Raw genomic sequence first — 16,024 nt, forward strand, 5'->3', positions numbered from 1 at the left:
TAGGTTTTCTTGTCCCTATACTATCCCTCGGTCATGGCGGACGAGCAGCTGACTATGTACATCCCGCCCCTAGAGCTCTCCAACTCTGGATTGGTCCACCTTACCCTTGCCTTTACCTGCACTGCGTAGAACCCTTGACCCAAGGCCCAGTAAGAAAACCATATAGCATATCATAAAGAATACAAACAATCAAATAATTCATAAGGAAGTTAACCAAGTATTCGGCATGTTATAAACATCAGGTTAACAATAGCCCACTGACTCCGGCTCGCTTAGGCCGAGTTAAGTGATTATTTAGCTGACCTCAGCAATCAGTGGCCAAGCCGCGTCCTATTGGCAAATATCAATCCCAACACTCTTAGGCCGTTTATTTCATGTTCACATGACATATCATAATCATGTAATATCTGTATTCAAATATAGGGAACCTTAATCCCAACACAACCACACAAGGCTGCAGTTTTCGTACCTTCAATTCTGAGAGGAGAAGGTGAAATGGTTCCGAGCACGATCCTTAGCCCCGAGCCTGGCGATAAACCTAGTCACAAGGGCCAATGGTATCCATCAACTCCCAATCGAAATAAAATATCTAGGAGACAGATTCTGGCCTCTAGGACCTCAATTTCTACTAAACTGGAGAGTATAAATTGTCCCAAGCACCTAGGTTTGAAACCCCGAACCCTAACAATTCTTGAAACAATGCTAAGGCTAAAAGCCACAGACGGGTCGCAACTTGACTTAGTGGGTCATGACTTGCCCCCAAGTTAGAGAGTAAGCACCCTAGCCAAAAGGGGAGGCGAGCCGCAACTTGGCCTAGTAAGTTGCAGTGTGGCCCAAGTCAGAGAGCAACCCAGGCCTGAAGGGCCACACGAGTCGCGGTGCCCCATAGGCTGGGTCACAGCGTGCCCCTTCAAACCCAGAAAAACTGGATTTTCTCCTCCTTCTCCCAGTCAAGAACACCAAGGTTCTACCCAGAATTTTCCTCAACAATTCACCTAAATTCAACACTAAACATGTTACAAATTCATAATTAAATCATATAATTAAAATATTAATTTCCTGAACAATTATACCAGAATAAATACCCCAACTCAACCAGAATCCATCACTCCAAAATCTAGTCTAATTCTACTCAAATCCCATACTAACCCATGTTTTAAGCTTTAAACTACTCTAAGCTATATTCTTAGCAAATTAACAGACCAAAACTTACCTCAACTATGGCTTGATTCCACAAAATTTTTATCTTTAATTCCTAGATTGAATCTTCCCCAGTTTCCTTCTGTTTTCCTAAAAAAAAAATACCCCAGCCCAAGCCTACCTTTTGCCCTTCCTTTCCTTCCTAGCTTTTGATCAAATTGAGAGAGAGTAAGAGAGAGGAGTACGTGAGAGAGAAGGGCAGGGAGGTTCTACTTAATTCTGGCCAATTTTCCCTCTCACATAACACTTAATCCACTAATCAATCTAAGGGTATAATGGTCCTTTTCTCCCAATTCTCGCTAATTCCTCAAGTGTTCCTAACATTTACCGATTAATCTCGTCATCCAATTATTTATCCAATGTCTAATAATCCCACAAATATTTTCTAAATTCCCAAAAATACCCCCAGGCTCCTCGAGCCTGGTATAAATCCCCAACGTGACTATTTCGCCAATCCGCTCACTAGGACCGTCTCGAGCCATATACTGCAAATATATCCACGTAATAATGTGGTCTCAACAATTTATCGCATATAATCACATTTATGCCCTCAAAGGGCCCAAATTAAAAATATGCCCTTATAGTCTAAACAGGGCCCACATGCATATTTGATACTCAGAAACATGCATTTCACATATCCATATAGTCATATAATCATATAATCATGCATGCCAAAAAATCATGCATTTAATAATTAAAATCACACATAAAAACAATTATGCCCTCCCGACATACTAATCAAGGCCATTAAGCCTTATTAGTGATTTTGGGTCATTACAACTATACCCTCCTACTGAAAAATTTATCCTCGAAATTTACCTGAATAAATCAAGATACTGATCCTGCATTGCTGATTCAAGCTCCTAGGTCGCTTCCTCGACCTTGTTATTCCTCCATAACACTTTAACCAGAGGAATCGTCTTGTTCCGTAGAACCTTGTCTTTCCTGTGTAAGACCTGAACCAGTCGTTCCTCATAGGGAAAATATGTCTACAATTCCAAGTCTTCATACTTCAACACATGAGTTGTATCTGAGACGTACTTCCAAAGCATAGAAACATGGAATACGTTATGAACTCCCAAAAATGACAGTGGCAAAGCTAACCTATAAGCCACCCGCCCAATCCTCTCCAGGATCTTAAAGGGTCCAATGAATCTAGGGCTTAGCTTTCCCTTCTTCCCAAACCTTCTCACCCCTCGGAGTGGAAAAACTCACAGAAAAACGTGGTCCCCTACCTGGAACTCCACGTCCCCTACCTGGAACTCCACGTCCCTTCGCTTAGGATCAGCGTAGCTTTTCTGTCTGCTATGTGAGACGAGCATTCAAGATCGAATCTTCTCGATAGCCTCATTAGTCTTCTAAACCATGACCGATCCCAAATACCTCCTCTCACCCATCTCATCCCAATGAATGGGCGATCTACATCTCCTCCCATATAACATCTCATATTGAGCTACTCCAATCGTTGATTGAAAACTGTTGTTATATGAAAACTCAATCAACGAGAGATACTTACTCCAAGACCCCTCAAAGTCTATCACGCATGCTCTAAGCATTTCCTTCAACACCTGAATTGTCCTCTCAGACTGTCCATCAGTCTGAGGATGAAAGGTCGTGCTAAACAACAACTCTGTCCCCATAGCCTTCGGCAATCCACCCCAAAACTTGGAGGTAAAGATAGGATCCCGGTCTGACACTATAGACTTAAGAACCCCGTGGAGACGTACAATTTCTCTCACATACAGCTATGCATACTGATCCAATTTCTCTCACATCTTCACTCTCAGAAAGTGAGCTGACTTGGTGTATCTATCCACTATCACCCACACTGAGTCATGAAGCCCCATTGTCCTTGGTAAACCTCCCACAAAATCCATTGTAATATCCTCCCATTTCCACTCGGGAATACCCAAAGGCTATAGCGACCCTGCTGGTCGCTGATGCTCAGACTTCACCTGCTGACAGGTCAAACACCTGGCAATGTACTCAACCACATCCTTCTTCATCCCAGGCCACCAATACAACGTCCGCAGATCCTGATACATCTTTGTGGTGCCTGGATGAAGTGAGTGCGGTGTAGTATGGATTCATCAAGTATCTCATGTCTAATCCCCATGTCAGTCGGAACACAGATCCAACCCTGATACCGTAGCAAACCAACCTCGGAAATAGAATACTCTTTCGTTACACCTGCTAAGACATTCTTTCTAATTTCCTGTAACTGTGCATCTACCAACTGACCCTCCTTAATCCGCTCTAGTAGGGTCGACTGCAAAGTAATATTGGCCAACCTGCCCACCTCCAACTCTATCCTCGCTCTGGACATCTCTTCTGCCAATTCTCTTGATATGTGAGCAGAACTAAACAACTATCTCAGGCCTCTCCGACTCAATGCATCTGTCACTACATTGGCTTTCCCTGGGTGGTAAATAATATCACAGTCATAATCCTTTACCAACTCTAGCCAATGCCTTTGCCTCATGTTCAGGTCCTTCTGGGTGAAGAAGTATTTTAAACTCTTGTTATCGGTGTATATCTCGCACTTTTCTCCATACAGATAAAGTCTCCATACCTTCAGTGCGAACACCACCACTGCCAATTCTAGATCATGGGTAGGGTACCGCTGCTCATATTCCTTCAGCTGTCGTGATGCATAAGCTACAACCTTCTTATTCTACATCAACACACAGCCCAAGCCCAACCTCGATGCATCACAATACACCACAAACTTTCCTCCCTCTGAAGGAAGACTCAACACAGGTTCCGTAATAAGTTGTCACTTCAATTCTTGAAAATTGTTTTCACACTTGTTTGACCATAGAAACTTCAAATTCTTCGGTGCTAATTCTGTCATCGATGCAACAATTTTTTAAAACCTTTCTACAGACCACCTATAGTAACCCGCTAATCCGAGGAAACTTCTAACCTCTGAGGCGTTCCTTGGACTCGGCCAGTCTCTAACTACCTTCACATTAGATGGATCTGCCTTAATCCTATCCTCACCAACAATATGTTCAAGGAATGTCACTTTTGGTAGCCAAAACTCAGATTTCTTGAACTTGGCATACAACTGGTGCTCTCTTAATCTCTACAAGACCTGCCGAAGATTTTGTTCATGATTTGCCTCTGAACTGGAGTACACTAAGATGTCATCGATGAAGACAATCACAAACTAATCCAAGAAGTCCTTGAACACCCTGTTCATTTGGTCCATGAAGGCTGCTGGGACATTGGTCAAACCAAATGACATAACTAGAAACTCATAGTGCCCATACCTTGTCCAGAGGCCGTTTTCGGTATATCCTCGTCCTAGATCCTCAGCTAGTATAACCAAATCAAAGATCAATCTTCGAGAATACCGTCTTTCCCTGCAGTTGGTCAAACAAGTCATCGATTCTTGGTAGAGGGTACTTATTCTTGATGGTCAACTTGTTCAACTCCCTGTAGTCTATACACATCCTCAAATTCCCATCCTTGTTGTTCACAAACAAAACCGGAGAACCTTATGGCGAGTAACTATTCATTATAAACCCCAAATCCAGAAGCTCATGTAACTGTATCTTCAACTCTTTCAGTTCCGCTGGTGCCATCCTATATGATGCCCTCGACATTGGCTCTGTCCCCGGCGCCAACTCAATGATGAACTAAATCTCCATGTGCGGTGGCAGCCCCGGTAAATCCTCAGGGAACACATCCAAGAACTCACAAACTAATCTGGTCTCTCCTGGCCCTGTTGGCAAAACTCTAGTAGTATCTATCACACTAGCTAGGAAACCTATACATCTTCCCTGTAATAGGTCCCTGGCTCTCAGCGCTGATATCATGGGTATGAGGCGTCCATATATCGCTCCCACAAAAATAAATGGATCCTCTCCCTCAAGCTCAAAGGTCACCATCTTCTTCCTACAATCAATTGTAGCCCCATGTCTGATCAGCCAATCCATCCCTAGAATCATGTCAAAGTCCTTCACACCTAACTCAATCAACTCTATTGATTATTCCCTACCATCAACCATCACTGCCAGTGCTCTAATCCATCTTCTAGAAACTACCAGTTCCCCTGTAGGGAATACTGTCCTGAACCCCGCAGTACAATACTCACTACGTCTACACAATCTATCAATCACCTTACTAGAAACAAATGAATGTGTAGCACCAGAGTAAATCAATATAATAAAAGGAGAGCCAGAGCTAGAAAGCTAACCTGTCACAATCGAGGGACTGGCCTCAGCCTCTGCCTGCGTCAAGGTGAACACTCGATATGGAGCAAATTGTACACCTTTCCTACTTCCCCTTTCTTCACTGTTGGGCAGTTCATCTTGACGTGTCCCACCACCCAACACACATAACAGGCCTTTGCCTAACATTCTCCCATATGGCGTCTTCTGCACCTCATGCACTCTGGGTAGAATCTCCATGCATCACTGCCTCCCTGGAGACCATCCTGAACACCCTAACCCCTCCTATCGGGACCCGCAGCAGTTGAAGTTTCAGGGCCCTTCCTCTTCAGATCACTAGTGCCCCCATCCTTACCAGACCCAGAATATTGAGGCACCACCCTGTGAACCTCCTGTCTCGCAGTGTTTTCCCTCCAAATCTCGTTCTCTGCTTCCTCAGCGGTAAGAGCCTTCTCAACATCCTAGGCATAAGTCGACCCCCCAAGTACTGATGTAATTCTCACATCTCGAGCTATCATAGCATTAAGCCCTATAATGAATTTGTCATGCTAGCTGCATCAGTAGGCACAAGGTCTGGTGCGAACTTCGCAAGTCCGCCAAGCTTCAGGGCGTACTCTGTAATTGTCATATTGCCCTATACCAACCCCACAAATTCATTCACTTTTGCTGCCCTGACGGCACAATTATAATACTTCTGACTAAACAAATCCTTGAATCCACCCAACTCAGAGTAGTAACATCTCTAGTCTGTGATGACACTTCCCACCGAATGCGGGCATCCTCTCTCAACATATATGTGGCACAGGCAACCCAATCATTACCATCTACCTTCATGAAATCTAGGAAAGAGGTAATCATGATCATCCACCGTTTGGCCTTCATTGGATCTGGTCCTCCCTCGAAGGTTGGAAGATGCTGCCTCTTGAACCACTCATATAGTGGCTCCCACCTGGTCCCAACTTCCGGTGTCTATAAAACTAGTTCCACAGCAGGTGGCACAATAGATGCAGCACTCCCTGACAGAGCCTGTTGTCTCAGAAGACGGATCTATTATTCTCTACACTGAAGCCGGGCTTGCCTGTCTCCCAATATCTGTTGCCAATTCTCAGGGACTAGCAGAAGGTTCTGGGCCTGGTCATCATCTCTAGCCTCGAACCCAGTGCCGACTAGTTGTATAGATCACCTTGGACACATAGCTATCCAAGTTAATCTGCAATCAATGACTAGGCGGTCAGACTATGATGACAAGGTAACAATCTTTCCATGATCCATCATTGGAACACAACCAATCACAAACAATCAAGATATAAACAATTATCCAAATATTCATCCACATACAACAACAATGCTAATAAGCATGCCTCAAAATCATCACACAACAGTCAAGGGCTAGGCCCTATCAGTATCTCATGCTCCCTATTAATCAAACAGATCAAAGCATTCATATTCCTTTCAAACACTTAAGCATATAAAAATGAATATACAATTACCAAACCCTAAGTCGAGCTTGTCTTTAGCGGTGAATGTACATGTCCAAATAGTCTTCAGGAACCCTTAAACCTAGTCCGCTTTGATACCAAGTTGTAACTCCATGGATAACCAACACCGTTACACTATGTGTTTATAATTGTGCAAGACTTGCTAATCAAGTCGTTTAGTAGAAAATGCGACCCTAAATTCATAATCAAGATATGGTTAAAAGATTTTGGTCATAAACGGATAAATTTTCATTTAAATAAATGTTTAGTACATGGGACCCAAAAAATAGAGTTTAAAGGACAAATTTACAGCTTTCAAAAATTATATATAAGCAAAGGCCACTCTAATGGAAAAATACACATTTTTAGGTTTTCTTGTCCCTATACTATCCCTTGGCCATGGCGGACGAGCAGCTAACTATGTACATCCTCCCCTAGAGTTCTCCAACTCAGGATTGGTCCACCTTACCCTTGCCATTACCTGCACCACGTAGCACCCGTGAGCCAAGGCCCAGCAAGAAAACCATATTGCATAGCATAAACAATACACACAATCAAATAATCCATAAGGCAGTTAACCAGGTATTCGACATGCTATAAACGTCAGGTTAACAATAGTAAACATATCATAATCATCATACAATACTTAGGGTACTTTCTATCAGCTTTTAGTGGCCGAGCCACGTCCTATCTGCAAATATCAGTCCCGACACTCTTATGCCATTTGTTTCATGCTTACATGGCATATCATAATCATACAATAGCCGTATTCAAATATAGGGAATCTTAATAAAATACCTAGGAGATAGAAACTAGCCTCCGTGACCTCAATTCTACTAAACCGGGTAGTAGAAATTGTCTCGAGCGCCTAGGTTCGAACCCCCAAACCCTAACAATTCTTGAAACAATTCAAGGGCTAAAAACCACAGATGGGTCACAACTTGGCTTAGTGGGTCGCAACTTGCCCCCAAGTTAGAGAGTAAGCACCCCAGCCAAAAGGGGAGGCCAGCTGTTGTTGGTTTTTTTTTGGATCAAATCAGAGATTATGCGCAGCGGAACAACAATCATATTGCTAGATTAATCCCATAAGATTTCTAGATCTACTTCTTCACATGCATATACATATTGAATCAAGGACAAGAATAGAAAAATACCTCAGGTCCTTCCTAGCTGCTATCTTTTCGTATGGCTGAATCCTTGAGATCTCACACCAAGATCTTCCAAAATGTTCTCAGTCACACAAAGAACGAGTGTGGGATCGCTATACAAATAATAGGAATTAAACTATTTATCAGATGTTCTCAACACATGAGATCTGATAAAGTTTTGGACCTAGGTTTTGTGAAGAACAATAACCGTTGTTTTTGTCACTGTTCTCTTTTCTCTGAGAGAGATTCCTAGATATTTTTCTATCCCTGAAAAATTACGTTCTGTGAATACTGATATTCAATATTTAATAATATCCAATATATTAAAATATTTGTTATTTTAAACAAATTCAAAATAACTTATCAGTTATGAGATTTTTGTTTAAATAATAATATTTTAATCATATTAAAATATCTCATTATTTATTTAACATTTAAATAACTAAAATTGTGGAATCAAGAGACTAAGTCTATCTCTTATGCATGTAGCACAGTGCCTGTGCACTGTGCCAAACGTGTACCACATGCCTATGCAAGCATGTGATTTTTCCCAATTTTTATTATTATTTAAATACCAAAAATCCCAAAAATAAATTAATTCAAAATTAATTATATTTTTGATAAATCAAATAATTAATTAATTCTTAATTAATTAATTACACATAATTAAACAATAATTATGTTTGACACATAGAAAAATATTTTACTTATAACATAAGTCCTTTTTGCCCATTTTTGCATTTGCCTTTGATAGTGATTGTTTAAGCCATTTCGGGGACCATGGACCTATAACATTAAGCTCCAATAAATTGAAACTAAATAATTAAACTCTTTAATTATAATAGTTAATTTATTAATTCTGATATTACTCCACTATAAATTCAGAATTGCACTCTTTATGTTATAGATATACTTTTACAGAAATCTTTTTCTTAAGTCGTCCATTGATATAACCATCTTACAATAGTTCAACCCTCTAATTAATTAGTTCATATATTAGAATGGGAGAATTACCATTTAACCTTTCTAATTTACTTCTTATTCCTTAAGTACCATTAATTCACTAGTGAATAATTAATCTATAATCTAATTATAGATTTGAGCTCAAAATCATTCAGTTCCAGAATTAACCCTTAAGGGAACTAATATACGATCCATTAGGAAAGATTAGATTCTGTATTGTTGATACATGTTCCCAGCCATCCATGATATTAAATCTCCAAAACAAAAGTCATTAGCCTCATTCTTTGAAGAGACCTTAACGAATGAATCAAAAGATTTAATAAACATGAACAGGAGTTCATGAACACTCAGGATTTAGGTTGATCTATAAATTATCATCAGTTATGATATGAATTACAAGTCTTTATTGTTAAATGGTTTTTGGATAAAGACTTTAATTCATATCGGTCCATGTCATATATAATCATATTATATAAAGCACCTTTACCGAGATGTCTTACCACATCAATAATCCGAATCTAGATTATTTGTATCATTATGATACTCAGTAAACCGTACTTACAACTCCAATTAAAGAATTCCATAACTTTAATTTGTTGTTGTTGACTATTTTTATTCATTCATGTGGTCTTAATTCTCTCGTACTAATACAAGATCACATCCTCAATAATGAATATGGAATTTTTCTGATATTTACAAAATTATTCAAACAATAATTTAACAATCTAAATATGACAATAATAATAAAACATTGTATTTATTTATTCACAGAAAAAGCAAATGTCTTTACATGCTTTTAGGACACACTCGTAACAATCTCCCACTTGTACTTAAAGCAAGTGCGGCATTTCTCTCAATCCCATATTACGTACATGACCCTCGAATTGCTTTGCTGGAAGCGTCTTCGTGAACGGGTCTACAAGGTTGTGTTATGATACGACTTCAGAATGGACACATCTCCTTTATGTATGATTTCTTTGACTAACTGGTATTTGCGCTCTATATGCTTTCCCCTCTTGTGGCTTCTTGGTTCTTTAGAATTGGCCACTGCTCTACTGTTGTCGCAGTAAAGAACTAGTGGTTTCTCCACTTCTGGAACAACTTTCAGATCAGAGTAGAACCTTTTGAGTCACAGAGCCTCCATAGCTGCTTCACAAGCTGCTATATACTCGGCTTCCATGGTGGAGTCTGCAATGCTGGTTTGCTTAATGATTTTCCAGAATAATGCTCCTCCTCCAAGAATAAACACTGATCCCGAAGTCAATTTCTGACTATCTCTGTTTGATTTAAAATCAGAATTAGTGTAACCAATGGGGTTCAGGTCTCCACCTGAATATACTAGCATATAGTTTCTCTAGTATTTCTAAGATACTTGAGAATATTCTTCACTGCAATCTAATGACTCAATCCACAATTGGAATGATAACGGCTGACAATCCCTACTGCATAACAAATGTCAGGTCTTGTACACTACATGGCGTACATTAGACTGCCTACTGCTGAGGCATAGGGATACTGTCTCATGTCTTCCTTTTCCTGAGGTTTTTTGAGACACTACTCTTTGGAAAGGAATACTCCAGAATGGGTTGGCATATCACTCTTTTTGGAGTTTTGCTTATTAAAGCGTTCTAGCACCTTATCAATATAAGTTGCTTGAGACAGTGCCTAAGTTTTGTTCTGTCTATCTCTAAGAATCTTAATGCCCAGAACATACTTGGCTTCTCCCAAATCTTACATTTGGAATTGTTCAGCTAACCAGTTCTTTACATTTGATAATGTCTCTACATCATTCTCAATGAGTAGGATATCATCAACATAAAGAACGAGGAATACTACTATACCATCTTTGATTTGTTTATTGACACAAGGATCATCAACATTTTTGTTCAACAACCAAATGTTTTTCTTGTGTCATCAAATCTAAGATTCCAAGATCTAGAAGCTTGTTTGAGTCCATGACTGGACCTAAGAAGCTCGCATACATTTTTCTCTTGACCTTTTAATTCGAACCCTTCTGGTTGAGACATGTAAATGGTTTTGTCAAGGTAGCCATTCAGAAAAGCTGCTTTGACATCCATTTGCCAGAACTCGTAATCCATGCACGCAGCTATGGACAAGAGTATACAAATGGATTCTAGCATGGCTAATGGAGAAAAGGTTTCTTCATAGTCAACCCCTTCTTTCTGTGTGTAACCTTTGGCTACAGGCCTTGCTTTGAAAGTCTCTACTTTCCCATTCGCTCCTCTTTTCTTCTTGAATATCCACTTGCAATCAATGGGTTTGATATTCTCAGGTGGATTTTCAAGAACCCAGACAGAATTGGAACACATCGATTCCATTTCTTGGTTCATGGCTTCTTGCCATTTTTCCTTGTCAGAATGATTCATTGCATTTTCAAATGTCAATGGATCGTCTTTTTTTGTGTCAAACACAAGCATTTGAACTTCTTGTTCTCAGTACGTGGGTTACTTACTAACCCTCCCACTACGATGAAGTTCTCTACTGTTCTGACCAGAACTAGCAGTTTCCTCTTGCCGTTTTTCATTGGTTATTGCTGGTGACTTTGCAACTTTATTTGAGACCATCTCCTCCAGTACAACCTTACTGCGAGGTTTGTGGTTATTAACATAGTCATATTCAAGAAAAGTTACATTTGTCAATACAAATGTTTTATTTTCTTTTGGACTATTGAAAATTCCACCTCTAGTCTCTTTGGAATATCTCACAAACATACATACTTCAGAGTACGTTTCCAACTTCCCGGTCTTCCTATTAAGCACGTATGCACGACACCCCCAAATTCTAAAATGGTGTAAACTAAGTTTACAACCATTCCATAAATCTATGGATGTCTTTTGGATAGACTTAGGTGGAACATCATTCAATGTGTATAGAACACATTGAATCGTATAGCCCCTGAATGACAGTGGTAATGATGAGAAACTCATCATTCATCTAACCATATCTAGTAACGTTCTATTCCGACTTTCTGAAACATCATTTTACTGTGTTGTTTCAGGTGTAGTGAGTTGGAATTGAATGCCATGCTCACATTGATGGTTCTTGAATTCACAGTCCAAGTACTCTCCTCCTCGATCAGATCGAAGTGCTTTTTAGTGATTTACCTAATTGCTTTTCAGCCTCTACTTGCAATTCTTTAAACTTTCCAAAAGTCTCAGATTTTATTTGCATTAATTATAGGTAACCATATCTTGAATAATCGTCAATGAAAGTGACAAAATATTCACAACCTCCTCTTGTTTGTACATTAAGTGGATTGCAAAATCCACATGTATTAGCTGAAGTGGTCCTGTGGCTCTTGAACCTTTAGCAGAGAAAGGTCTCTTGGTCATTTGTCTTCTAGACATGATTTACAAATAAGGAGAGATCCAATAAATGGTTCTCTTAAAGGACTAACCTTTAGAAGCCTATTTATTCTGTCTAGACCAATATGGCCCAATCTCAAGTGCTACAGATATGTTTCACTATCGGAATCAATTTAATAGATCTAGGATTAGCCGTTTTTAAATAATTCAAAATTATAAAAATTTGTCATTCATTATATGTAAGTAAACTTTGTTTATCCCAAAGCATTTGCATAACAAGTAAATAGATAATTTCTTTAAATAATAACTACTTTATTAATAAAAGAAATAAATGTTATGCAAAAATAGAAATAAGTTTCCAAACATTAATAATCAAAATTATTAACAATAAACTAAATTTCTAGACTGTAGTTTTCTTTGTTTAAAGAAATCTAAAATTTCTAAAACAAAATAAAGAAATTTAAATTGTTCAACTAACAATAAAATTACTAAATAAAACTACTGCTCTCCAACTTCTCCAGCTCCTTACTTGCTACCAAAATCCTCATCAGTCTCTTCCTCCTTTTCAGGGTTCTGATTCTGCAAAAGGAAAGACAAAAGAAAAATAGATTAGTGGCATATATTTTTGAATCTACTATCCAAAAATTTGAATCGGATATTCATAGTCTTTGAATCTATTATTCAAAGTTGAAAAATATATGTAAATCTTATTTACCTTTTTCGTTTGATATAAACGATGACTCTCAGCATAGACTTCCTCTGTCATTGCTCGCCACATCTCATGGGCTGAGTCATAGTGTATATATTTTTCCTTTGTTTCGTCAGGCATGGTGGAAAGCATGCATTAACGTGCCATACGATCGGATTTCATCCATTCTGCATATTTTTCTTCTGCTTCGTAGCTAGTAGCCAAAGGTGGTTCTGTTGGAGGTTTTTCACAAACAATTGACATCATCTTCTTATAAGAAAAAATAGTCAACATGCCTCGAAACCAGTATTTCATATTTCCAGGTTCAAAAACCAAGGATTTGAGAAAGGCATCGGTGTGTGATTCACCAATAGAAATTTTGCTGGTAATAAATAAGTACAAATAAATATTATTATTATATTTAGAAAAATAAATATCAAAGTTTCAGAAATTAAACGTGATGCATGAGCACAATTAAAACACATAAAATAAAGATTAATTTCCACGATAAATTTTTCTAACAATTAAAGTGCCACCTTAGGGTCGGTCAAATTAATTTTAGAGAATTTATAAGACATTCTTATCTTTATTGTTTAACACTTAAAATAACTCTTTATTTTCTCTTTTAAACATTAAAGTACCGCTTAGTTTGGTCAAGTTATGATTATCCACTCTCAAGCTTAATCATAACTTTGTGAGTGTAACCAATTATTTCGGAGTTCATGACTTAACTTAGAACATGCCGCCTTAGGGTCGGTCAAGCCTAAAATACATCATTAGTTCCTATCTATGTAAGAAATATAACCTTGCTATTGATATGTCTAGACACCTTCCTTAGCGGGACGAAAACAAAGCCGTCGCGAGGCGCTATTCATATCTCACGGTGTCATATTAATAATGGAGACCATGGGTTATGTTTGAGATATCAACCCTCTCCCACTCACTATTTTAAAATAAGTGTTTTTAACCTAATTAATTCCAAATTAATTATAGTTTCTTTAAACTTTATAAACACAATTAAAATTGGAAAGAAAGCGAGTTTCTAGGTCCATGTCCAATTTTAAATTACCAATCATGTTCATCTAAACTTTACTAAAAATACACTTTTTAAAATAAAGTTGGTTTAAAGAAATTAAGTCATAAAGACTTAAAAAAATTGGTGTGACATTTTACCAAGTTTTCAAAATAAAACCAAGTAATTTACATGCAATTGATTTCACAAAACAATTCATATAAACATATAGGACAATCCTAATAATCATGTTTCTACTAATGAGATGCATGATTATAACTGTGTGGGTTTTCATGTATGGCATACAATGCATGAGCATGTTATCAATCACATTAAACACATGAATATAATTATTTAAATAAATAAATAAACAATAAATGTTGAACCGGGTGCTGGGTATTTCTAATTTTACAACCACTTTATAAAATTAAAATAATAAAATAAAATTGCATTGATCCCCATCGGGCTTCTTTACTTTACTGTAGGTAGGATATGTGGCATTATTGGTCCTATATAATAAAAAGAAAACAATTTTCAAATTATTTTGATTAATTAAAACAAACTTTTAAATAATCATTATTTTTGTTTTTCTTTTTAATTAAAACAACTTTTAATTAAAACTGAAATGAATTTAAATTCAAATCTGTTATTTTAAAAAAATAAATTATAAATAAGATATTAAAAAAAGTTTGTTAAGACAACAAAAATATCTCATTATTTAAATATCAAATTTCAAAAATAGGATATTTAAACATTTTAAATTTTTTTTAAAATAACAGATTAATTTAAAAAAAAAAATTCTGGACCGTCAGGCGGGGACACACGGCGTCAAAACGGGGCCGTCGGGGCTGGACCGTACGGATCCGTACGACGCCCGACAGCGGCTCGGAGATCGGCCTCAGAGGTGTGGTGGCTGAGTTCTGAATCCCGGGCTCCGTTCTGACTTTTGTGTGATCGGAATTACAATTTTATGTTGTCGAAAACCAAATAAAATTACATAAATTACAATTTTATGGCTTACACAATGATCTAATCATAAACAAATCCTAACCCAAAAACACCATACAATTAACGATTCAACATTCTCACGCATTCAATCAAATTAAGCCATCCATTCATTCATCAAAATAAATAAATGCATAAAATTAAACCCACACAGATTCAATACATATATATGTGAAGATGACTCTGGTACCATTTGTTGGTTTTTTTTTTGATCAAATCAGAGATTATGCGCAGCGGAAAAACAATCATATTGTTAGAGTAATCCCATAAGATTTCTTGATCTACTTCTTCACATGCATATACATATTGAATCAAGAACAAGAATAGAAAAATTACCTCAAGTCCTTCCTAGCTGCTATCTTTTCGTATGGCTGAATCCTTGAGATCTCACACCAAGATCTTCCAAAATGTTCTCAGTCACACAAAGAACGACTGTGGGCTCGCTATATAAATAATAGGCAATAAACTATTTATCAGATGTTCTCAACACATGAGATCTGATAAAGTTTTGGACCTAGGTTTTGTGAAGAACAATAACCTCTGTTTTTGTCACTGTTCTCTTTTCTCTAAGAGAGATTCCTAGATATTTTTCTATCCCTGAAAAATTACGTTCTGTGAAAACTGATATTCAATATTTAATAATATCCAATATATTAAAATATTTGTTATTTTAAACAAATTCAAAATAACTTATCAGTTATGAGATTTTTGTTTAAATAATAATATTTTAATCATATTAAAATATCTCATTATTTATTTAACATTTAAATAACTAAAATTGTGGAATCAAGAGACTAAGTCTATCTCTTATGCGTGTAGCACAGTGCCTGTGCACTGTGCCACACGTGTACCACATGCCTGTGCAGGCATGTGATTTCTCCCAATTTTTATTATTATTTAAATACCAAAAATCCCAAAAATAAATTAATTCAAAATTAATTATATTTTTGATAAATCAAATAATTAATTAATTACATATAATTAAACAATGATTATGTTTGATGCATAGAAAAATATTTTACTTAT

The sequence above is a fragment of the Humulus lupulus genome, chromosome 5, assembly GCF_963169125.1.
Source record: "Humulus lupulus chromosome 5, drHumLupu1.1, whole genome shotgun sequence".
NCBI classification, from domain to species: Eukaryota; Viridiplantae; Streptophyta; class Magnoliopsida; order Rosales; family Cannabaceae; genus Humulus; species Humulus lupulus.